General features: G+C 36.3%; 1 protein-coding gene and 1 pseudogene across 2 annotated transcripts in view; one reads left to right on the forward strand and one right to left on the reverse strand.

Annotated features, from left to right (window-relative positions):
- EDA (ectodysplasin A) overlaps positions 1-24,905 on the forward strand; it is a 554,900-nt gene that overhangs the window by 52,823 nt on the left and 477,172 nt on the right. The gene's annotated exons all lie outside the window — the stretch shown is intronic.
- Positions 7,759-8,215, reverse strand: LOC128577918 (60S ribosomal protein L31-like; annotated as a pseudogene).

Here is a 24,905-nt window from a genome sequence, read left to right on the forward strand (position 1 = left end):
GCTCCCAAATTAATATTCTTTTTACCCATTAACCAATCCCCCATTCTCCACTTCTCCCAAGCTCCTATCAATCATTAATATATATGTTCTGTCTCTATGCATTGACTACTCTAAGTACTTCATATAAGTGGAATCATGCAGTATTGTTCCTTTTCCTAGTGGCTTATTTAACTTAGCCAATGTTCACATGTTGTACCATGCATCAGAATTTTATTCATTTTTATAGTTGAATAATATTTCATTGTATGTATATACTACATTTTTTGGATTGTTTCCGTGTTTGGATTATTATGAATAATACTGCTATGAACATGAGTGTACAAGTTTTTGTTTGACGAACCTATTCACAGTTCATTTAAGTATATACCTTGGAGTAAAATTGCTGAGTTGAATGGTAATTCTGTGGTTTAAATTATTGAGGAACCACCAAACTGTTTTCCAGAGTTTGCATTTTTACCAGAACTGTAGGAAGGTTCCAATTTCTCCATGTTCCTGTCAACACTTGTTATTATGTCTTGTTGATACTATATATAAAATAGTATTTAATTGTTGTTATTTACATTTCCCTAAAGACTAATGATATTGATCATCTTTCCATGTGCTCTTTGGCCATTTGCATATCTTCTTTGGAGATATGTTCATTCAAGTTCTTTGTCCATTTTTTAATCATGTTGTTTTTGTTGTTGTTGTTGAGCTGAAGTTCTTTCTATATTCTAGATATTAATGTCTTACCAGATATGTGATTTGCAAATATTTTCTCCCATTTTGTGGGTTTCCTTTTCATTGTTTTTAGTGTCCTTTAATGCACAAAAGTTTTTAAATTTAATGTAGTCCATTTTATCAATTTTTTTTTTCTTGTCTGTGCTTCTGGTGTCATATCAAGAGTTCTTGGAAGATCCAATGTCATGAAGCTTTTCTCCTGTGTTTTCTATGGTTAGGTCTTTGCACAAGTTTGAGTTAGTTCTTATATATGGTGTGAGATAGGGGTTCATTTTCATTCTTTTACATGTGGATACCCAGTTTTCCCAGTAACATTTCTGGAAAAGACTGTCTTTTCTCTACTGAATGGTGTTGGCGCCCTTGTCAAAAATCAATTGTCTATATATGTGAAGGTTTATTTCTAGGCTATTTACAGATCTTCTTTTGAGTTTTGGCATTGTTACTTATTGAATGATAATCTGTGGGTTACTAAACCTCTCTCAGGATATCTCCCTATGGTAGAAAGCAAGCTTTGTGAGGGGAGAAATTTTTGTCTCTTTTGTTTACTATTACATTCCTAATATTGGCAACATTCAATTAATACTTGATTATAAATAATAATATTTGCTGTTAAATGAATGAGCAATAATCTCTCACAGAAGGTTGTTGTAAGAATTCAATGAAATAAAGCATTTGACATACTTTCTAGCATATAGTAATTGTGTAAAGAATGATACTTACACAACAGACATTTTTCTGAATATTTAACTGATATTATTTAAGGTAGGCATGTCTTCAGATTCAAAGTATAGATTCTTGTAGCTGTGGAGTTATCTTGAATTGAGAGTCCATCAATTGGGGGTAGTCACACAAGAACTCAGTGTAACCATCTTCCTTCATTATAAGTTGCTAAGACTGGCTTCCTTGTTTCTGGTTCCCCAAAGACAAAGGCTAGATGAACACTGTTGCTGGGATTCCAAAGGAAAAAATGAGGATTTTAGGGTGATGTATGGGAGGGACATCAGACAGTTATCAGGCAGCTCCCTAGGTCTAAAAGGAACAAAATCTGTGTCAGGTTGATGCACGAACACCAGGCAACGCAGGAGGATTAGAGATATTTGGATTGTTGAGAATCTATCATGTACCAAGTGCCAGCCATTGGAGTTCAAGATTTACATACATTCTAATTCAGTCTTCATGATTTCCCTGCAAAGTAGATATTATACCCATTTTAAAGATAAGAAAACACTCTCTGAGAGATTAAATAACAGATGGTAAATAAGAAGAACTAGGATTTATACCCAGATTTATCTTTACTCCAAGACCTGTGATCTGAAGCAACATAGATTTTATTTAGTTTCCTTGTCAAATTCCAGCCCTTCTGATAAACGTGAGAACAGCTACTATAAATTTTTAGACTCTTATAATGGTTTTGTTGTTATTTTTCTGATATATAACTGCTAAGCCTTTATGTTATTACCATATCCTGTCCTATGTTTTAACTGGAAATTGGAGGTTCCGAAGCTGCTAGCAAACAGTTTTTCTAAGAAATGTAAAATAAAATATAGTGTAAAAATTTCTTAATTATATGCATATGCGTTTTTATAATGTGCAGTAGCAATTTAAAAACTGTGATGGCAATTTTTTTTGTAGATTTTTGCAATTGTCAAGATGTACAGTGGGATGGATGGTTGAGAGATGTATATATGTATGTATGTATGTCTATACATACATAATTTTTGTATGCATGACAATATCAGGAAACATCTGAGTCAATGAAATTGACAAGCATATTAAGGAAGATGGCTTTACAAAAATCATGTAATTTTTATGCTAAGTATTACACCAATTTGTTTCACTCTTTTTCCAAGCCAGGCCTGTCATCGTTATAAACTTATAATATTGTCTGCAAGGTAATAAGGGCAGAAAATATAACTGGTTTATCAAAAAGTCATAATGTTTGTCATAAGTTGACATGGAGGAGTATCCATGTGGACTATTGGTATCACCATCTTCATAGAAGAAGGGTAGCCTGTTGCTTAGATGTATGCATGTGCATATCATATATGATGGTGCATCAAGAGTTATGCTAAGATCCCATGGGTACATTCTATCTAGACTGTAAGAGGACAAGAGCTCAGATCATATAGCTGAACTGCATGGCTTTGAATCCTTGTTCTCACACTAGCTTTTTGACCTTGAACAGGTTGCTTATAGAAATTGGGGTACAGAGTTTCTGTGAAAATTGAGAAAATACTAGCCTGTCTAATTCATAGGATGATTTTGAGAATAAAATAATGCATACAAAGCACTTTTTAAAAGTTCCTGGCTCACAGAAAGTATACCATAAACATTAGCTGTTGCATTTGTTATTAATGATTAGTCTTAGTATTACTGCTAGTAGTAGTTATTAATAGTAGTGGTAGTGGTATAGGAAGGTTATAGACTGAAAATGGATGGGGAGGCAATGTCATATAGCTGTAAAAATTTTTTTTGCAGTTTTTGGCCGGGGCTGGGTTTGAACTCACCACCTCCGTATATGGGGTTGGTGCCTTGCTCCTTTGAGCCACAGACACCACCTTAGCTGTAAAATTTTAACTTTTGAAGCTAAAAGGCTGAAAGGCCTGGACTTCATTACTGCTTTTACTACTTGCCAGCTATCTGACTTAAAACTTTACCTGGTTATCACTTCATTTGTGAAGTGAATAAAATAATACCAATAATGATTATATTACAGTATTACCAGGAAGGCTAAGTTGAAATCATATATGTAAAAATACTTGATAAGTTGAAATGCTATATGTTATATATGTATATTATTATTTGCTAGCTCTCTTATAAAGAACCAAGAGTGGAGAATGACTTATAAAAATGACAAAGCATAATTTCGACAAAATTAGTATAATATAAAAGACAAACTAAGAATAAAAAACTTTTAATAATTATTATACCATTTGTTGAATAACATCTTTGTGCTAAATACTGTGATATATACTTTATAAATCTTGCCTTATATATTCCTTACAACAGCTTTACGAGCAGAAGGGTGAGAAAAGAGCATTTTATGAAGTGAGAATAGCATGTGTTAAGACCCTGGTACAGGAAGGAAATGACACACTTAAGTAGGGTTACAGATAAAAATATCGAGTGCCCAGTTAAATTTGAATTTCAGGTAAATAGTGAATAATTTTTTCTTTTTTTTTTTTGTGGTTTTTGGCCAGGGCTGGGTTTGAAACCACCACCTCTGGCATATGGGTTCAGCACCCTACTCCTTTGAGCCACAGGCACCGCCCAATAGTGAATAATTTTTAGTGTAGGTGTATCTTATGTAATCTTTGAGATATAATGAAAAAATTTTGTCATTTATCTGAAATTGAAATTTAACTGGGTTTTCGTTCAACAAATCTTGTAACCTTAATTTAAGAGACTAAAATTATATTTAATCTACAGTGACTGGATTAAAGAAGGTAAGGGGAGTCATGCTGTAAGAACAGGTCAGAGAAATAGGCATACAGGAGACCATGTAGGGGCTTTGGAGCCTTGAGGAGGAGTTTGGTCTTCATTTTTAGCATAGTGTGAAGTTATCAAAGATTTTTTTTTCAGGTTATTGTGAGGGTACAAACAACCAGGTCCCAATTGTTGAATTTTTTAAGTAGAGTACCTCTCGTAGTTGTGTCCCACAACCAAAAGGTGTGCCATATACCCCTAGCTTGTGCCCTTTAAGTGGGAACACACCAATCCCCTTCTCTCTCCTGTCTCCCCTCCCTCATTTCCCCTTCCTCCAACTTGAATAGTTTTTCTCCTGTGTGGGTATGTGTTAGATCATCGTCTATTGGCTTAATAATAAAATTGAGTACATTGGACATTTGCTTTTCCATTCTTGTGATGCTTTACTAAGAAGAATATGTTTCAACTCCATCCAGGTTAATACAAAAGATGTAAAGTCACCATCTTTTCATAGGGTTGAATAGTACTTCAGGGTATACATATACCACAGCTTGTTAATCCATTCCTGACTTGAGGGGCATTTAGATCGTTTCCACATCTTGGTGGTTGTAAATTGAACTGTGATAAACATTCTAGTACAAATTTCTTTATGATAAAATGATTATTTATTTTCTTCTGGGTAGAAGTGGGATTGTGGGGTCAAATGGGAGGTGTAATTTGAGTTCTTTGAGGATTCTCCATACTTCCTTCCAAAGAGGCTGCATTAGTTTGCAGTCCCAACAACAGTGTAAAAGTGTTCTCTCTCTGCACCCAAATTAGCATCTGCAAATCTGGGACCTTGTGATGTGGGCTATTCTCACTGGGGTTAAGCGGTATCTCAGGGTGGTTTTGATTTGCATTTCTCTGATAATTAGGGACAGTGAGAATTTTTTTCATATACTTGTTAGCCATTTGTTTGTCTTCCTCAGAGAAGGTTCTGTTCATGCCTCTTGCCCAGTGATAGATGGGATTGTTCGTTCTTTTTTATTGTTCATTAATTTGAGTTCTCCAGAAATCCTAGTTATCAAGCCTTTGTCAGATTGGTAACATGCAAATATCTTTTCCCATTCTGAAGATTGTCTATTTGCTTTATTTTTTTTTATTTTTTTGGAGAGACAGAGTCTCACTTTATGGCCCTCGGTAGAGTGCCGTGGCATCACACAGCTCACAGCAACCTCCAACTCCTGGGCTTAGGCAATTCTCTTGCCTCAGCCTCCCGAGTAGCTGGGACTACAGCCGCCACAACGCCCGGCTATTTTTTGGCTGCAGTTCAGCTGGGGCCGGGTTTGAACCCACCACCCTCGGTATATGGGGCCGGCGCCTTACCGACTGAGCCACAGGCACCGCCCTGTCTATTTGCTTTAATTGTTGTGTCCTTAGCTGTGGAAAGGATTTTCAGTTTAATTAAGTCCCATTTGCTTATTTTTGTTGTTGCAATGGCCACTGAAGTCTTGATAAAAATCTATCCCCAGGCTGACATCCTCAAGAGTTTTTTCCCACACTTTACCCTAGCATTTTTGTCATTTCATGTCTGAGATTTAAATCTGTTATCCATCTTGAGTCAATTTTTGTAAGAGGTCAAAATGTGTGGGTCCAGTTTTAGTCTTTTACATGTGCTTATCTAGTTCTCCCAGCACTGTTTATTGAATAGGGATTTGTTTCCCCACTGTATGCTTTTGTTTGGTTTATCAAAGATCAAATGGTGATAAGAGACTGATTTCCTCTCTTGGTTTTGTATTCAGTCCATATGTCTGGGTCTCTTTTTTTGCCAATACCATGCTGTTTTGATCACTGTGGACTTGTAATATAACCTAAAGCCTAGTAGAGTGATGCCACTGGTGGTGTTTTTATTACTAAGAATAGCCTTGGCTATACTTTTTTTTTTTTTTCTGGTTCCATACAAAATGAAGAACTATTTTTTTCCAGTTCTTGAAAGTATGACGTTGGTATTTTAATGGGGATTGGATTGGATCTGTAGATTGCTTTGGGTAGTATATAAATTTTAATGATGTTGATTCTTCCCAGTCAAGAGCATGGTATGTTCTTCCATTTGTTGATGTCTTCTGTTATTTCTTTCCATAGGGTTTCATAATTATCTTTGTTAAGTTCCTTTACCTCTCTTGTTAGGTCTATTCCTAGGTATTTCATTTTATTTGAAGCTACTGTGAAGGGAATTGTATCTTTGGATAACTTCTTGACTTGGCTGTTATTAGTATATACAAAGGCCAATAAAGATTGGATTATAAGGATTTCTGGACATTGATTTTAGATATTTAGATTTCATATATTACTGTGTTTCCTGATCACTTCCAGGAATGTCGTGGTTGAGTCTCTGGGGTTTTCTAAGTATAAGATCATATATTGGTAAAGGGAGATAGTTTGACCTCCTCTGCCCCCAATTGGATGTCCTTTATACATACTTCTCTTGCCTGACTGAATTAGCCAGATCTTCCAGCAATATGCTGAATAGGAGTGGTTACAGAGGATATCCTTGTCTGGTTCGTACTCTAAATGGAAAAGCTTTCAGTTTTACTCCATTCACTATGATATATATATATATATATATATATATATATATATATATATATATACACACACACACACATATATATTTTTTTTGAGAGGTGAATTTCCTGGAAAAAGCATATTGATGGCTTTGTGCTTTTTTATGCAATTGGCCAGCCTGTGCCTTTTCAGTGGGGAATTCAAGCCATTAACATTTATTGAGAGAATTGTTAAGTGTGGTGGAGTTCTGTTCATGTTATGTTGTGAAGGTCAGTTCCCTTGCACCATTGTGGAAAGTAGGTTTTTTTCTTTAGTTTGTGAGTGTTTGCTGGTGGTCCACTGTGATGTTCAATTGTGATGGTCAGTGTAGAGAATAGGTCTAAGTATTTCCTGTAGAGGTGGTCTTGTTGTGGCAAATTTCCTCAATGTTTGCATATCAGTAAAAGATTTGCTTTCCCCCTGAATATAGAAGCTTATTTTATGAGGATACAGATATCCGGGCTTAAACTAGTTTTTTTTTTTTTTTTTTTAAAGAAGGTTAAAGGTATATGACCATTGTCTTCTGGCTTAGAAATTTCAGCTGAGAAGTTTGCTGTCAGTCTTCTCCTGATGAGTCTGCCCCTATACGTCTATTGGTGCTTATTCATGGCTGCTTGTAGAATTTTCTCTGTCATCTTGACTTTGGACACGTTCATTAGAATGCGTCTTAGAGATGCCCTATTTTTGTTCAGATGACCCAGAATTCACTGTACCTTTAAAAGTAGTGTTTTGGAATCTTTAGTGATACTTGGGAAGTTTTTCTTTATGATATCCTCCAGTAGGGCTTCCATTCCTTTGGGATGTTCTTTTTCCCCTTCAGGAATATGTACAATTCATATGTTTTAAAGCTTGATGCAGTCTCGTAATTCTCTGAGCAAATATTCTGCTTTCTCTCTCTTTTTTTCTGCCTCTTTAACTGCCTGGGTTAGCTCAAGAGCTTTGTTCTCTATCTCTGGGACTGTTTCTTCTCCATGAGCTAATATATTATTATACTTTCTACTGCATTGTTAATTTCCTTGGTGAACTCTTTTAGGTCCTTAATCTCAGCCTAATCCTTTCTTTCTTTTTTGTGGTTTTATAACTTTGATGTGCCTGACAATCACCAGTTAGTTCTCCTCCATGTTTATTATCTATAGATTTTTTGAAAGTGGTAACAGGTACATAGGTAACCAAAGTATAGAGCTTGTTTGGTGAATCTTCATCTTATTTACATTTTCTGCCACAACCGGTCATAGATACAGTATAGGGCATTCCTTATGCCTTTGGCCCAGACAGCTTTGTTGAGACTGGTATCGATATGCACATCTGGAGTGCCCATCTCTTTCATGGCAAATTTCCAGATCTCTTTGAGTGCCTGGGGGGCATGCTTCCTGAAGCCCACTCCATGGATGTGCTTGTGAATGTCAATGGCATATTATCAGTTCACCACCTTGTTGATGGCAGACTGGCCCTTCTTCTTCTTGTCACCCTTCTTTGCCAGAGCCATTCTGCTGTACCCATGTTGGAAAGAAAGAGCATGAGGGATTGTTTCAGCCTAATTCTTTCTATATTCTTTGTATCTTTCATCCATTTTTTGGTTCTTTTGTTCCACTTTCTTTTCAATTCTCTTTATTGGTTTTGACATCCATATTTTAAATTCCTTTTTTGTCACTTCCATTAGTTCTTTATAGGTGGAATCCTCTGTGGTAGGTACCTCATGATCCCTTGGGGTGGTGTTTGCTGTATTCTGGTTTTTCATTTTGCCAGAATTTTTCTGTTGGTTCCTTCTCATCTATATTTTCTTCTTGTTCATTTCCTTCCCTACTTTTTCCTTCTCATTTCTTCTTTTCCATTTTATTACCTTGTCTCAGAGCTTAGGTGTTGACGTGGCTTTTTAGTATATGGCTAAAAGGAAGATAAGGGTAAAGCATGCATGGCAGAAAGAGAAGAAAAAGATAAAGAGGAAAATAAAAGAATGGGGGTGGAAGGAAAGAATTCAAATAATGGAGAGAAAAAGGACAGTAAGAGAGAAAGTGAGTGACAGGAGAAATGGTAGTATTCAGTGGGGTGCTTTAACCACACCAGTGGCTCTAGTATTTGGGGGCACCAGAGTAGGTGGGTTCATTGAGTCAGGAGCTCCTTATCAGCCTGGGCAAAAGCAAAACCCCACCTCTGTGAAATATAGAATGAAATCAGCAGTATGTTGCAGTTGGGATCTACTAGTACCTTCTTTGCAAAGATCAGAGCTAGGACACCCAAGACCATGAGCTCATGGCCTTCTTGATACAAATCAGTGCTGTGATCCCCCTAGCCAGACCACAGCCATGACCAGCCCCAGCCCACAGAGAAGAGGAGAAAAATGACAAAAAAATAAAAATAGATAAAACACTAACAATATACTTGAATAAGATAAAGAAAAAAGATATCTTAGCTGTTGTGTTAGAAATTTATGCACAAAAGATGAGAAAAGTAGATAAATCTCTACCAAAAAGAGAAAAAGAGAAGAAAAGAAGCAAGAAAAAATAAAGGGGGCTGAAACCTCCCACCAACTACAAATGGTGGAGCCCTTGCTATTAATAAAAATAAAAGTGAAAAAGTAAAACTACAATTGAACAAAAAAAAATTAAACAAAAACATCAACAACAACAAGAAAGAAAAGTAGAGAAAAGAAAAATAACTAAGGAAAAAATTGAAAAAGGAAGCAAAAAGTTTAAAACAATGTATATGTGTGTGTGTATACAATTATACATTGTATAATTGTCCCGTGTCACAATTAGTATCCAGCAAGGAGATATCTCAAGTCTGCCACCTTGATCCACTTCCCTCCCCTAAAGGTTTTCTTTTTTTTTTTTGAGACAGGGTCTTGTTTTGTTGCCCTAGGCTAGAATGCCATGGCCTCAACATAGCTTATAGCAACTTCAAACTACTGGGCTCAAATGATCCTCCAGCCTCAGCCTCCCAAGTGGTTGGGACTACACTATGCCATTGCCCACACCTGGCTAATTTTTCTTTTTCTTTTTCTTTCTTTCTTTTTTTTTTTTTTTTTTTTGTAGAGACATGGCCTTGCTCTTGCTCAGGTTTGTCTCAAGCTCCTGGCTTCAAGCAGTCCTCCCTCCTGGGGCTCCCAGAATGTTAGGATTACAGGTACAGGCCACGGCAACTGGCCTATTGAAGGGTTTTCAGTAGGGCAGGAATGTGATCAAATTTGAGTTTTGAAATATTATCATAGCTATGGTGAGAAGACTTCACCGAAGAAAAATCTAAAGTTCAGAGAGGTTAACTTGCCTGTGGTCCCAGAGCCAGTCACAAAGTCAATAAATGACATAGCAATTACTGGAATCTAGCCCTCATTCCAAAGCCTCTTAACTGAAATTAGAAGATGTCAGTGGGAGGTGGAGAGATCTTGAGAAAAATAGTATGAGAGATGAATGGAAGCAACACATGTACAGAATTACTGAAGATACCCTTAAGAAATGTCATTTCTCGGGCGGCGCCTGTGGCTCAGTCAGTAGGGCGCCGGCCCCATATGCCGAGGGTGGCGGGTTCAGACTCGGCCCTGGCCAAACTGCAACCAAAAAATAGCCGGGCGTTGTGGCGGGTGCCTGTAGTCCCAGCTGCTCGGGAGGCTGAGGCAAGAGAATCGCTTAAGCCCAGGAGTTGCAGGTTGCTGTGAGCTATGTGAGGCCACGGCACTCTACGGAGGGCCATAAAGTGAGACTCTGTCTCTACAAAAAAAAAAAAAAGAAATGTCATTTCTCCTTCTATTTTTAAGCTTAGTAAAATGGTATTTGGGAAAAATCTAAAATCTAGTGAATAACCTGAACTAGCCAAGGAATGTAAGTCCCAATCAGAGTAAGACTATTTCTTCTTTTCCATTGTATCCCCTATGACTAGAACAGTGTCTAGCACATAGTAGGCCCACAGAAAATAATAGCTAGTGCTTTTATGTATTAAAATACATCAATATACATATGGCAAGATGAAGAGCTAGTCATATTTTTAGATTCTTATGAAATAGATGCTAGGTAATGCATATTAGATAGTTCCTGATTTTTTTTTTTTTTTTAGTTCCTGAAATATTTTCAGTGAATTGTGAGTGCATGTAAATATGAGGCGTGGTAAATGATAACTTGATCTATGTAGTTTAATTGTCATGGTCATTAGGAGATGGTAATTCTGTTATAATTTGTGTAACAGTACAATTGTGGTGGATATTTTGGGAGTAGATACAGGGAACCTACTAACATATTTATAAGGTATGGATAGTGTTTCTTTATTGGTTTATAGGAAGCTTCCCAACAGAATAATATTACATGCCATAAAATATACAAAGTGAATACCCAATCCTGTTTACTTTGTATGCTTGTAGTATGTGAAATATAGTCTTTTTAATGGATAAGGAAAGAGGTATCTCAGAGAAATTCTCCGAGGAGGTGTGATTGCCATTTCTTTATGGGAAATGTTACTTAATAAGGTTATTATGGTATTTGTGTGTATACAAGAAAGAATACTTCCTGTTGAGTGAGGTAGTATAATACAAGAGCATTGAATTTAGAGTAAAAAGACTTTGGTTCTACAATTTTCTATGTGATTTTAAGCAAACTGTCAAATCTTTCTACAGGATAATAACATCTTCCCTATCTCACAGGATACTGGGAAGATCAGAAGGAAATGATGGAGGTTTGTTCATTCATTAATTCCAAAGATATTATTTGAGTTACAATTTTATTCCTGGTATTGTGTATTAGATGCTTGGTATATTATAGTGGTAAAGAAAACCTTGGCCCTAACAAAGACAGCAAGCATATACGTAGATATGTATTTACAAAGGTCTATCAAGGGTGGTACCAGAGATTAGGGAGGGTAGTGGGGGCAGGTCATGAAGAGGGGTTCGTTAATGGGTGCAAAAATACAGTTAGACAGAAGGAATAAATTCTAGTCTTTGATAACTCAAGGGTATCACATGTATTCCATAAATATGTATAACTATTATGTGTTCATAAAAATTTTAAGAAAATAAAAATTTTTTAAATGGAAATAAACCCAAGGGGCTATACAGAATGCTATAAGAGACCTGCATTAATTAGAATGAATAGGGAAGGCATTGCTGAGTAGGTAGCATTGATGCTGAGACACAGGATGAGAAGGGGATTATGGGAGGGGTTCTGTACCAGGTAGTGGGAAAGTGTGTGTGAAAATCTTGAAGAAAGGAAGATTGTGGGACTGGAAAGTAGTAAGGAGGGAAAGTTATGTAAGATGAGATTTTATTTTTTTCTTTCATATTAATATGAGGGTACAGATGATTAGTTTACATTTTTTTTTGTATTTATTAGGTAAAGTCCAAGTTGTAATTGTGCCTCTCCCCTGAAGGTGTGCCATATATCCTTACCATTGTGCCTTTTAGGTGCGAGCACACCAATTCCCCTCCTTCCTCTCCTTCCCCCCTCCCCCCACTTGAGTTTTTTTGTGTTTTTCTCTTGTGTGGGTGTGTATTAGTTTGTCTATTGGTATCATGTTAGTATTGAGTACACTGGATACTTGCTTTTCCATTCTTGTTATACTTTTCTAAGGAGAATATTCTCCAACTCCATCTGGGTTAATACAAAAGGTGTAAAGTCTCCAGAAGATGAGATTTTAAAGGCAGAGGGTTTCATGTCTTACTGGCCAGAGTTTGGATTCTATTCTAAGGGCAAAGTCCTAAGACACAAAATAGTAGGGCATTTTCAAGGTACAAGTGGGTGTCATTGTAACTATAGCCTATTGTGAGTAAAGGAGAGTTGATGGAGACAAGGAGTTTGGATTTTGATCTGAATAAAATGGAGGGTTTTAAGCATAGACATTATTAACACAGATGTGAATTTTGTAAAAGATTTTTCGGGCGGCGCCTGTGGCTCAAGGAGTAGGGTGCCGGTCCCATATGCCGGAGGTGGCAGGTTCAAACCTAGCCCCGGCCGAAAAAAAAAAGAAAACAAAACAAAACAAAAAAACAAAGATTTTTCTAGCTGATGTATGGAAAAGGGAGAATCAAGAATAGAAGAAGCTAAAAGACCAGTTGGAGACTTTATTCTCCAGGCAAAGGTGATGTTGGCGTTGGACCAATGTGGTAATAGTGAGTGGGAAAATACATAAAGGGATTTGAGGTCTACTTTGAACATAGACATGAAAGAATGGGCTTTCTGATTTTGGTAACAAAGTGTATAATCTGTATACTGACATGGGAAAATTTGGGGGACGGTAATCAGGTTTTGGGACTGGCGGGGAGGTTGAAATCAAGACGTTGGTTTTAGCTACCTTAGTTTCTGAGTGGTACAATAAAATGAGGAATAAAAAGTATCCATTGATTTTTTTTTTTTCTTTTTTCTTTTTTTTCAATTTGGAAGGCATTGACATTGATAATATCAGTTTCAGTGGCATGGTGGGATGAAAATAGTTTAAGATGGGAGATACCAGATTATGTTTGTAAATGCCTCAGGATAATCTATAGAAAAGGATTGGTGATAAAAGAGAGAAGGGATAGCCAGAAAGGTAAAATCTTTGAAGTAGTTGTGGGAGAAGAGTGGGATCCAGAGCATGAGTGGAAGATTAGGCCTTTAAGAGAGAGAGAAGAAGCACTTTATCCATTATTAACAAGAGGAAAGAACAGAAAATATGTGTACGTGGAGATCAGTGAGGAGTGACCATCTTTGATGATACCTTTTTTCAGTGTACTTAGTAGGGGGCAAGATTATCAGGGAAGAGGGCAGAGGAGATGGCTGTGAGAGATTTGAGGAGAGAAAATAGATTATAAAATAGTTGTCCTGGAAAGCAAGCTTGATAAAGTAGATTTCAAACAGGCATAATTTAGTACCTGTTTGAGGTCTGTGATAATGAATATAAGTATTATAACCTGTCAGCAAAATGATGTGATTTCTTCTAGCAACATTCAAGCTGCTTGTGTGCAAATTCAGAGGAGGCAAATGGCTGAATTTAACAGGGTCAAGAATTTGCCAGGCTATTTATCTGACAGGGAGAGAGGGGTGAAGAAGTTGAGGAAATGATTACAAATGGTAAACACTGAATGTGCTGAATAAGGAGGGTGGATGTTGGTGAATAATGGGAAAGTGGTAGGCTCAATATATTGAAGTCTTGATGAGGTTGATTTACATACTCATTCAACAAAGAATTTGAGGGGTCAATATATAAATCATAGATAAAAATTATTAAAATTAAATAAAACATAAATAAAACTGTAAATATAAAAGACCAATGGTCCAGAAAATACAGAAATTATAATAGATGGCATTGATTGGGGCTAAGAGACAAGTAAAAGAAGGTTAAAGTAATCATTTGGGACAACAGGGACAAGTTTTTGGTGCAGCTAAAAAAAGTAGAATTTCTAAATTTATCAGTATATTTCACATCTGACTATATAATCCTTCATCTTGTCTTTTAAAGTAGGTTTCTAGTATAAATACTCCCAACAGAAAATAGTTTCAGTGTTTAAAAAGTTTACCATTCTTGTCTTTGAACTTTTGCCTCTAGCCTTCATGGAGCTAGTCCAGGACATTATTTTAGAGTTAGTTGCTTATACTTTCCAATTGTCCATTTGAACTACTGATGGTCTATAAGTGTCTTATAAGAAATAAGATAGGCTCGGTGCCTGTATCTCAGTGGTTAGGGCACCAGCCACATACACCTGGGCTGGCGGGTTCGAATCCAACCCCTGCCTCGGCCTGCTAAACAACAACAACAACATCAACAACAACAACAAAAAATACCTGGGCGTTGTAGCAGGCATCTATAGTCCCATCTACTTGGGAGGCTGAGGCAATAAAGTCGCTTAAGCTCAAGAATTTGAGGTTGCTGTGAGCTGTGGCAGCACTCTACAGATGGTAACATAGTGAGACTCTGTCTCAACAAAAAAAATAAATAAGATATAGTTATTTAAAACATGTACCTAAATGTTAGAGAATTTTATATTATTATAATCTTAGTGGCAGGTTTCATTTCATATGAATTATTATTAAGGAGAAAGTTAATAGTTGATTTTGGATAGCACTCATGAGTATAAAATTACTTTTCTAAATTTCTTTACCTAACAAATGTTCATAAGCTCTGTCTATGTGTCAGGCTAAGTGCTAGAGATAATGTGACAAACAAGACAGTAAAGGTCCCTGCCCTCAGGAATCTTACTTTCCTAGGCAGAGACCTTTTGATTGTGTAGAGAAGGTGGCATTACCTCTTTTACATATGACAAAAGTAAAACTCGGATTTCTCAAACTGGATTAGAAGCCTGGTCTTCAGATTCCCAGTTTGGTCCTTCTGTATTGCACCATTTCCTTCTCAGCATAATCCCTGCCTTATTAATCACTTCTAGATAAATTTAAAGGACTTTTGACCACTTATTTTCTCCATGTATCTGAATTCATTGCGTATGTGTGTGTGTGTGTGCATGTGTGTGTGTGGGGGTATCTTAAGAAGGTTCCCTACTGTCATTTACATCATTAGAACATATATCTGTAAAAGAAGACACATTATATTTTGTGATATAAATTATGCTGCAAAAGATAAGAGGGGTGCGAGGGAGACAAGTGTAACACACAGCAAAATACCTGTTCCCCTGTCCTGCGATTCGTGTCTCTGTTATTCAGCCTGTCCTAGAAGTCCATTCTGCCTCTCTACCTCACCATCACTTAGGTGATATTCTACTCCATTATCCAGTGGTCTCCTTGCTCACCCTCAAACCTACCCTGTTTCCCCGAAAATAAGACAGTGTCTTATTTTAAGGTGTGCTCCCAAAGATGCACTAGGTCTTATTTTCAGGGGACGTCTTATCTTTCCTGTAAGTAGGTCTTATTTTCAGAGGATGTCTTATTTTCGGGGAGACAGGGTATTTCCAATTTACTCAAAATTACTCTTGTCCTCTACTCCTAATTTCCTAAACTTACTGTTTGTCAGATATATGCCTCGACTGTGCATCTCAGGTAGCTTAATTCTACTGGAGGAAATCTAGATTTACAGCCAACCTCTCAGATCCTACCTGTGTAATACTCTGAACAGGGGAAGTGTTCAAATGATATTACTTGACTAAAACCTATGTTGAGCCATTTTTGAGCCTTTCATGATACTCTTTACACCTGTAAGTCTGATCTTGAGAGACTTTCTCAGTCTCATCTATATTTATATTTCTAACTGCCACCACTCTGTCAGGCCCCTTGCATGCATATGCTATCAACTCCCTTGCTGCCTTTTACTTCTTTTTTTTTTTTTTTTGAGTGCAGATAGTTTATTTTTATTTTATTTATTTATTTTTTTATTAAATCATAGCTGTGTACATTGATATGATCATGGGGCATCATTCACTAGCTTCGCAGACCATTTACTTCTTTTCATTCAATTGGCAAATCACAATCTTGGTTACTTCCTGCCTCCTTGGTGTGGTGAAAGTGGCTGGAGGAAAACACAATCATACTGCCTGCTCTTACTTTAAATTCGTTGTATTCTTGCTTTTCTAGATATTGCCATACTTTCCCTTAAACCCTTAAGAACACTGCCCCCATCTTCATTCTCAACTGAGAAATTTGTTCCCTTTGTTTACTTAAGAGTTTGCAAAGTACATTTGTATGCCTTTTCTGATTAAATCTCTTCTACTACCCTGGGAAATTGCTAGTTTGAGCAGTAGTCTTTTTTAGAACAAATAATCCTTGGTTCTTTAGTTGATTCTAGCATCTGGTTTACCTATCTGCACTCAGAAATCCTCAGCATGTAAGCTGCACAGATCAACCTGTGCTTGCATTTCTCATTCTGAAAAGGGAGGATCCTCAACACCTGCCATTTTCATTCACTCACAGGAACATTGTGTGAACATTTGTCTGTACTGTCATCCTTTTTAGTCTTTGAGAATAAAGAAACTCACTTTCTATCTGCATCCACAGCACTACAAAAGATAACCTCCTTGGACTGGAGGTTTGGTGATTATTTTTTTTGCTCCAAAATATCTGATCTGCAGTTTGATAATCAAGAAAAATATCATTTGCTTTGTAGTCTAGACTAGTTTCTACTTAAATATTAGTGTGCCCTGTTTTAATATCTCTCTGTGTATTAAACTGAAATTTTCAGAGCAAATAAGGATGAGACTTTAATTTTCTAAAGTATTTCTTTCTTTCCTAAAGGATAACTTTTAGGTACATTAGGTCCTTGGTAGAGTTTTACTGAGTTGACTGATAAAAATTCAGTTTATGCTACTTTTCAGGAGTATCCTTTTTTGGAAAGTGAGCTACCCTTCGGCAGGCAGTCACTGATTTTTGCTACAGTGGTATTCCTAGAAACTGTGTCATAAAATGGATTGTATTTTCCCAAAGGAACAATATTATAATTGGTGATTGTGTTCCTGACCAAAGACTCAGCATCAAATAAATCATAAATATAATGAACAATATAGCATAAAAGCAAAGATACAGGAACTATAGGTCTCTAATCATTTAACATAGTTAAAAATTAGACTCCAAGTCCTATAAAATAGACATAAATATAGTATATATAATCATTGTACAAGGGGCATCGATGCATTATAAGGTGTGCATAGAGCCCTTAAGAACAACCCAGTTTTATAGTAAATTTTACCAAAAATAACCTGCTAGTCACAAGAAATCTATGTTTTTAAAAAATCAATAATTTATTTTGCTATCTTATCATGTAGAAATTCTTGTGGGGCTGAATGCAGTAAATAATCTAAATGATCTAACTTTGGTTCCCAGACCTCAAAGTGCATCAGAGTCACTTTAGGAACATTAAAGATACAGATTTCTAGGATTGGAACCTAGATATTCCTATTGAGTAGGCCTGGGGGTAGAGGTAGAAATACATATATTTAAATATTACCTAAATGATTCTGATGCACAGCCAAGTTTAGAGTCCTAGGCATGGATGCATCAGTACTTATTTTTCATTTTCATCCCTTTTCTTTTTTCATCAAGCTCATACATTCAGAATCATTCCATTGACCATAATAGTTGTGCAGGTAATAGATTTAAGAAATGTTTTCAAGGTGTTTCTTCCATTGAAAAACATTTTGAAAAGTAAAGGCTGCCTTGAGATTTGAAAAAATATAAAACATTTTAGTAAGTCAGGATTAACTCCACATTTCTCTGTTTACCCACTTCTGTCTGTAGCATTGAATAGGTGTTAAATCCTATTTTAGGAAGTGACAGTTTTTTGACAGCCTTCAGAATTCTTTTTTTAATTTTTTTTTTTTTTTTTTTTTTTGTAGAGACAGTCTCACTTTATCGCCCTCAGTAGAGTGTCGTGGCATCACACAGCTCACAGCGACCTCCAACTCCTGGGTTTAGACGATTCTCTTGCCTCAGCTTCCTGAGTGGCTGGGACTACAGGTGCCCACCACAATGCCCAGCTAATTTTTTGTTGCAGGGGGCTGGGTTTGAACATGCCACCCTTGGTATATGGGGCTGGTGCCCTACCCACTGAGCCACAGGTGTCACCCAGCCATCAGAATTCTTCACAGTTGATTGGGAAGCAATAAGAATTACTAAGTCATTTATTACTAGTCTTTCTTGAAAAAATAAATTGTATAATTTTAGGTATACAACATGATGTTACAGGATACAAAACATAGTAAAAAAAAAGGTAATGATAATGACAGTAAAACAAACTACTGTCTGTTATCTCACATAATTATTCATGTTTTTGTGGCAAGAACAGCTAAAATCTATTCATTTACTATGGATCCCCAATACAGTACATTTTTATTACCTATAGTCCTCATATTGTACATTATATTTCTAGACTTGTTCACCTTACATATCTGCTACTTTGTGTCCTCTGACCTCTGTTTCTCCATTCCCTCCTCAACTGCTACCCCTAGTAACCACTTTTTTCTCTATTTATATATATATTTGAATTTTTTAAAAAATTTTTACATATACATGTGTTTATTAGGTTTTCACTTTTTGCCTTCACAAAATTAAAAAGGCTTAAAATTTAATAACAATAACAATGTTTAAGATAAGGACTAGAAACAAAAACCTTGTAAAGAACAAAATTCAGAAAAGGAATCAGATGATTGCTGCATCAAAATGTTAAGCAATAATAATAATAATAATGCAAAGAAAGTAACACTCACATTGTCAAATAAGAGTATGTCTATTATATTATTTCTCTCTCTCTCTTTTTTTTTTTTTTTGTTGTTGTTGTTGCAGTTTGGCGGGGGCTAGGTTTGAACCTGTCACCCTTGGTATATGGGACCAGTGCCCTACTCACTGAGCGACTCATGCTGCCCCAATATTTCTCTATTTCCATATATTTGAATTTTTTTAAAAAAAGATTCCACATACAAATGATGTGTAACATTTTTCATTCTGTGTCTGGCTTATTTCACTTAACAAAATGTCTTCCATGCTCATCCACATTGCAGCAAATGGAAAGATCTCATTCAATTTTAGAACTAAATTATATTCCATTGTATACATTTACACCAAGTTTCTTTATCCTTTCATCTGTTGATGGACGCTTAGGTTGTTTCCATATCTTGGTTACCATGAACATGGGAGTGCAGATATCTTTATGAAGTGGTGATTTCATTTCCTTTGGGTGTATGCCCAGAAGAGTAATTGCTAGGTCATAGATGGGTGTTTAAAGTCTTTAGACATCCTCACACTGTTTTCCATGATGGCTATACCAATCAATCTACATTTCTAACAACATGAGTTCCCTTTTCTCCACACTCCCAACAACATTTGCTATCTTTTGACATTTTGGTAATAGCCCTTCTAGTGGATTTTGTGAAGTGGTATCTCATAGTGATTTTGATTTGCATTTCTAGAATTAATAATATTAAACATATTTTCATATACCTCTCAAAGATTTTTATGTCTTCCTTGGAGAAATGTCAATTTGGTTCTTTTGCCCATTTTGGTCACTAGGTTATTTGTTTTTCTAAATGTAGCTTTTTTTTCTTTCTTTTTTTTTTTTGCAGTTTCTGGCCAGGACTGGGTTTGAACCCACCACCTCCAGCATATGGGGCCAGCGCCCTACTTCCTTGAACCACAGGCACCACCTGGTTATTTGTTTTTCTATATTGAGTTGTACGAGTTCTTCATATCAATGCATTTTGGATATTAACTCTTTTTTTTATTGTTTGGGATTCATTGAGGGTACAATAAGCCAGGTTACACTGATTGCAATTGTTAGGCAAAGTCCCTCTTGCAATCATGTCTTGCCCCCATAAAGTGTGACACACACCAAGGCCCCACCCCCCTCAGATATAAGCTTTGCAAATATTTTCTCCCAATTCATAGATTGCCATTTCATTTTGTTGATTGTTTCCTTTGCTGTGCAAAAGCTTTTTAGTTTGATATAGTACCATTTATTTATTTTTGCTTTTCAGCCTGAGCTTTTGGTGTGATACCAAAAAAAATATATTCAAGGCCAGTGTTCAGGATCTTTTCTCCTACGTTCTCTTCTTGGAGTTTTCTAGTTTGTGGGCTTACATTTATGCCTTTTATCCATTTCGAGTAGATTTGCATATGGTATAAAATAAAGACCCAATTTCATTCTTTTCATGCAGAAATCCCAGTTTTCTCAGCACCATTTAGTGGAGAGACTATCATTTTTTTCATTGTATCCTCTTGGCGTCCTCATCAGAAATTAGTTGACTGTACATGTTTGGATTTCTTTCTGGGCTCTCTATTCTGTTTTACTGATCTATGAATTTGTTTTATTCACAAACCATAATGTTTTGATTGCTCTGACTTTGTAATATGCTTTTGAATCAGTAAGTGTGATGCCTCCAACTTTGTTTCTCTCCCTCAGAATTGTTTTGGCTATTTGAGGTCTTTTATGTTACCATATAAATTTTAGGATTGCTTTTACTATTTGTTTATTCTTTTTTTCCTGTGTGTGTGTGTATTTTTATTTTATTTATTTATTTATTTACTTTATTAAATCATAGATGAAAGCTATGCTGTTTAGTATGATGTAAGCACTCCAATTTGTACAAATAATCAACACACTGAAGTGTATTTATGATCTATGTACAAAAGACATAAATGTATTTATAATCTATGTGCAAAAGACTTAATAATAAAATCATACCTATGTACATTAATGCAATTATGGGGTATGATGTGCTGGTTTTATATACAATTTGGGATACTTTCATTCTACACTTAAAGATTAACATGTACCGGGGCTGCGCCTGTGGCTCAGTGAGTAGGGCGCTGGCCCCATATGCCGAGGGTGGCGGGTTCAAACCCAGCCCCGGCCAAACTGCAACAAAAAAATAGCCAGGCGTTGTGGCGGGCGCCTGTAGTCCCAGCTATGCGGGAGGCTGAGGCAGGAGAATCGCCTAAGCCCAGGAGTTGGAGGTTGCTGTGAGCCATGTGACGCCACGGCACTCTACCGAGGGCAATAAAGTGAAACTCTGTCTCTACAAAAAAAAAAAAAAAAGATTAACATGTACCCTTGTAAAATGCACCATAGGTGTGATCCCACCAATTAAGCTCCCTCCACCCATCCTTCCCACTCCCCTCCCCTCCCCCTCATTTTTCACCTTCATCTTGGGCTGCATTGGGTTATAGCTTTCATATGGAAGTGTGGGTGCTTATAAATTGGTTTCATAGTAGGGCTGAGTACATTGGTTACTTTGTCTTCCATTCTTGAGATACTTTGCTAAGAAGAATATGTTCCAGCTCCACCCATGTAAACATAAAAGAGGTAAAGTCTCCAACTTTTTTAAGGCTGCATAATATTCCATGGTGTCCATATACCACAATTTATTAATCCATTCATGGGTCGATGGGCACTTGGACTTCTTCCATGACTTAGCAATTATGAAATGGGCTGCAATAAGCATTCTGGTACAGATATCTTTGTTATAAAGTGATTTTTGGTCTTCTGCATATATACCTAGTGGAGGAATTGTAGTCAAATGGCAGGTCTATTTTTAGATCCCTAAGTGATCTCCAAACATCTTTCCAAAGGGAACACATTCGTTTGCATTCCCACCAGCAGTGCAGACGTTTTCCCTTTTCTCTACATCCACACCAACATCTATGGTTTTGGGGTTTTGTGATGTGGGCTAATCTTAACTGGAGTTAGATATCTCAAAGTGGTTCTGATTTGCATTTCTCTAATGATTAAGGATGATGAGCATTTTTTCATGTGTCTTTAGGCTGTGCACCTGTATTCTTCAGAGAATTTTCTCTTCAAGTCCGTTGCCCAGCCTGAGATGAGATCACTTGTTCATTTCTTGCTAATACATTTGAGTTCTCTGTGGATTCTGGTTATTAAACTTTTGTCAGAGACATAACAAATATCTTTTCCCATTCCGAGCGCTGTCCTCTTGATTTACGTACTGTGTTCTTGGCTGTGTAGAAGCTTTTTAGTTTGATCAGATCCCAGTAATGTATTTTTGGTGTTGTTTCAATTGCCCAGGGATGGTGGGAGGCTCCTAATAAAATATTCTTCCAGGCCTGTCTCTTCAAGTGTTTTCCCTGGACTTTCTTCTAATATTTTTAAAGTTTCATGTCTTAAGTTTAAATCTTTGATCCAGTGAGAGTCTATCTTAGTTAATGGTGAAAGGTTTGTGTCCAGATTCAGTCTTCCGCAGGTCACCAGCAAGTTTACCCAGCACCATTTGTTAAATAGGGAGTCTTTTCCCTACTGAATGTTTTTGATTGGCTTGTGAAAGATCAAATAAAGGTAAGTAGCTGGGTTCATCTCTTGGTTTTCTGTTATGTTCCATACATCTACCTCTCTGTTTTTGTGCCAGTACCATGCTGTTTTATAGTATAGTCTGAGATCTGGTAGCATGATTCCTCCTGATTTGTTTTTATTTATGATTAATGTCTTGGCTATTTCAGGTTTTTTCTGATTCCACATAAAATGATGTATTATTTTTTCGAGGTCTTTAAAGTATGACAGTGGAGCTTTAATAGGAATTGCATTAAAATTGTATATTGCTTTGGGTAGTATGAACATTTTAGCAATGTTCATTCTTCCCAGCCTTAAGCATGATATATTTTTCCATTTGTTAACATCTTCAGCTATTTCTTTTCTCAGAGTTTCATAGTTCTCTTTATAAAGATCTTTCTTACCTTTTTTAGGTAAACTCCCAAATATTTCATCTTCTTTGGCAGTACTGTAAAAGGAATAGAGTCTTTAACTGTTTTTTCAGCTTGAGTATTGTTGGTGTATATAAAGGCTACAGACTTGTGAGTATTGATTTTGTAACCTGAGATGCTGCTGTATTGCTTGATGACTTCTGAGAGTTCTGTAGTAGAATCCCTGGTGCTTTCCAGATACACAATCATATCATCTGTGAAGAGTGAAAGTTTGATCTCCTTTGACCCTATTTGGATACCCTTGACCGCCTTTTCCTGCCTCATTGCAATAGCTAAGACTTTCATTATAATGTTAAAAAGCAGTGGAGACAAATGGGCAACCTTGCCTGGTTCCTGAACTGAGTGGAAATGATTTCAATTTAATTCCATTCAATATGATATTGGCTGTGAGTTTGCTGTAGATGGCCCCTATCAGTTTCAGAAATGTCCCTTCTATACCTATTTTCTTAAGTGTTCTGATCACGAAGGGATGCTGGATATTATGAAAAGGTTTTTATGCATCGATTGAGAGAATTGTATGATCTTTGTTTTTTAATTTGTTTATGTGATATAGTATATTTATAGATTTACATATATTGAACCATACTTGAGACACTGGGATAAAACCCACTTGGTCATGGTGTGTAATTTGTTTGATGTATTGCTGGATTCTGTGTGCTAGGATCTCATTGGATATTTTTGCATCTATATTCATTCAAGATATTGGTCTATAATTTTCTTTTCTTGTTGGGAGTTTTCCTGGTTTGGGGATCAGGGTGATATTTGCTTCATAGAATGTGTTAGATAGTATTCCTTCTGTTTATTTGCTTTGGAATATGTTATGTAATATAGGTACTAGTTCCTCTTTAAAGGTTTGGTAGAATTCTGATGTGAAGCTGTCTGGTCCCCGACTCTTCTTTTTTGTGAGATTTTGTATAGTTGATGCTATTTCAGTACTTGATATAGGTCTGTTCAATTTTTCTAATTCTTTCTGGCTAAGTCTAGGAAGGTGGCATGCTTCCAAGTATTGGTTAATTTCTTTCAAATTTTTGAATTTCTGAGAGTAGCATTTTTTGTAGTATTCATTAATAATTTTTTGAATTTCTAAGGTGTCTCTTGTTATTTTGCCTTTGTCATTTCTGATTGATGAAATTAGGGATTTTAATTTTCTGTTTCTGGTTAGGCTAACCAAGAGTTTATCAATTTTGTTAAACTTTTCAAAAAAACAAACTTTGGATTCATTGATCTTTTGAATAATTCTTTTGTTTTTGATTTCATTTAATTCAGCTCTACTGGTTATTTCTTTTGTTGAGTTTGGGGTTGAAGTATTCTTCCTTTACCAGTTGCTTGAGATATCCCATTAAGGTGTTGACCTTCTCTCTTTCTGTTCTCTTAAGGAAGGCTTGCAGTGCTATAAATTTCCCTCCTAGGACTATCTTTGCACTATCCCAGAGGTTCTGATAATTCGTATCTCCGTTATTATTCTTTTCCAAAAAAATTGGTAATTTCCCTCTTAATCTCATCTTTGACCCAGCTATCTTTCAGCATAAGGTTACTTAGTTTCCACGTCTTTGTATGAGTATGCAGATTCCTGTTAATGGTGAGTTCAACTTTTATTCCATGATAATCTGAGAAAATACAAGGAATAATTTCTATTCTTTTACATTTGCTGAAGTTAGCCTTGTGACCTAAGATGTGATCAATTTTGGAGGATGTTCCATGGGCTGATGAGAAGAATGTGTATTCAATTTTGTTAGTATGAAACGTTCTGTAGATGTCTATTAAATTCAATTGTTGTATGGTACAGTTTAAGTCCAGAATTTCTTTGCTTAGTTTCTTCTAGGAGGATCTATCCAACACTGCCAAAGGGGTGTTCAAATCTCGTACTATTATTGTGCTGGAATATATTGAATTGTTCATGTCTGTTAGGGTCTTGCTTATAAATTGAAGAGCATTATAGTTTGGCACATAAATGTTAATAATTGAAATCTTATCATGTTGAGTCTTTCCCATAGCGTATATGAAGTGACCATCCTTGTCTTCCTTACTTTTGTTGGCTTAAAGCCTAATGTATCTGCAAATGAAATTAGAACCCCTGCT

Source organism: Nycticebus coucang, chromosome X (genome assembly GCF_027406575.1).
Source record: "Nycticebus coucang isolate mNycCou1 chromosome X, mNycCou1.pri, whole genome shotgun sequence".
Classification (NCBI taxonomy): Eukaryota; Metazoa; Chordata; class Mammalia; order Primates; family Lorisidae; genus Nycticebus; species Nycticebus coucang.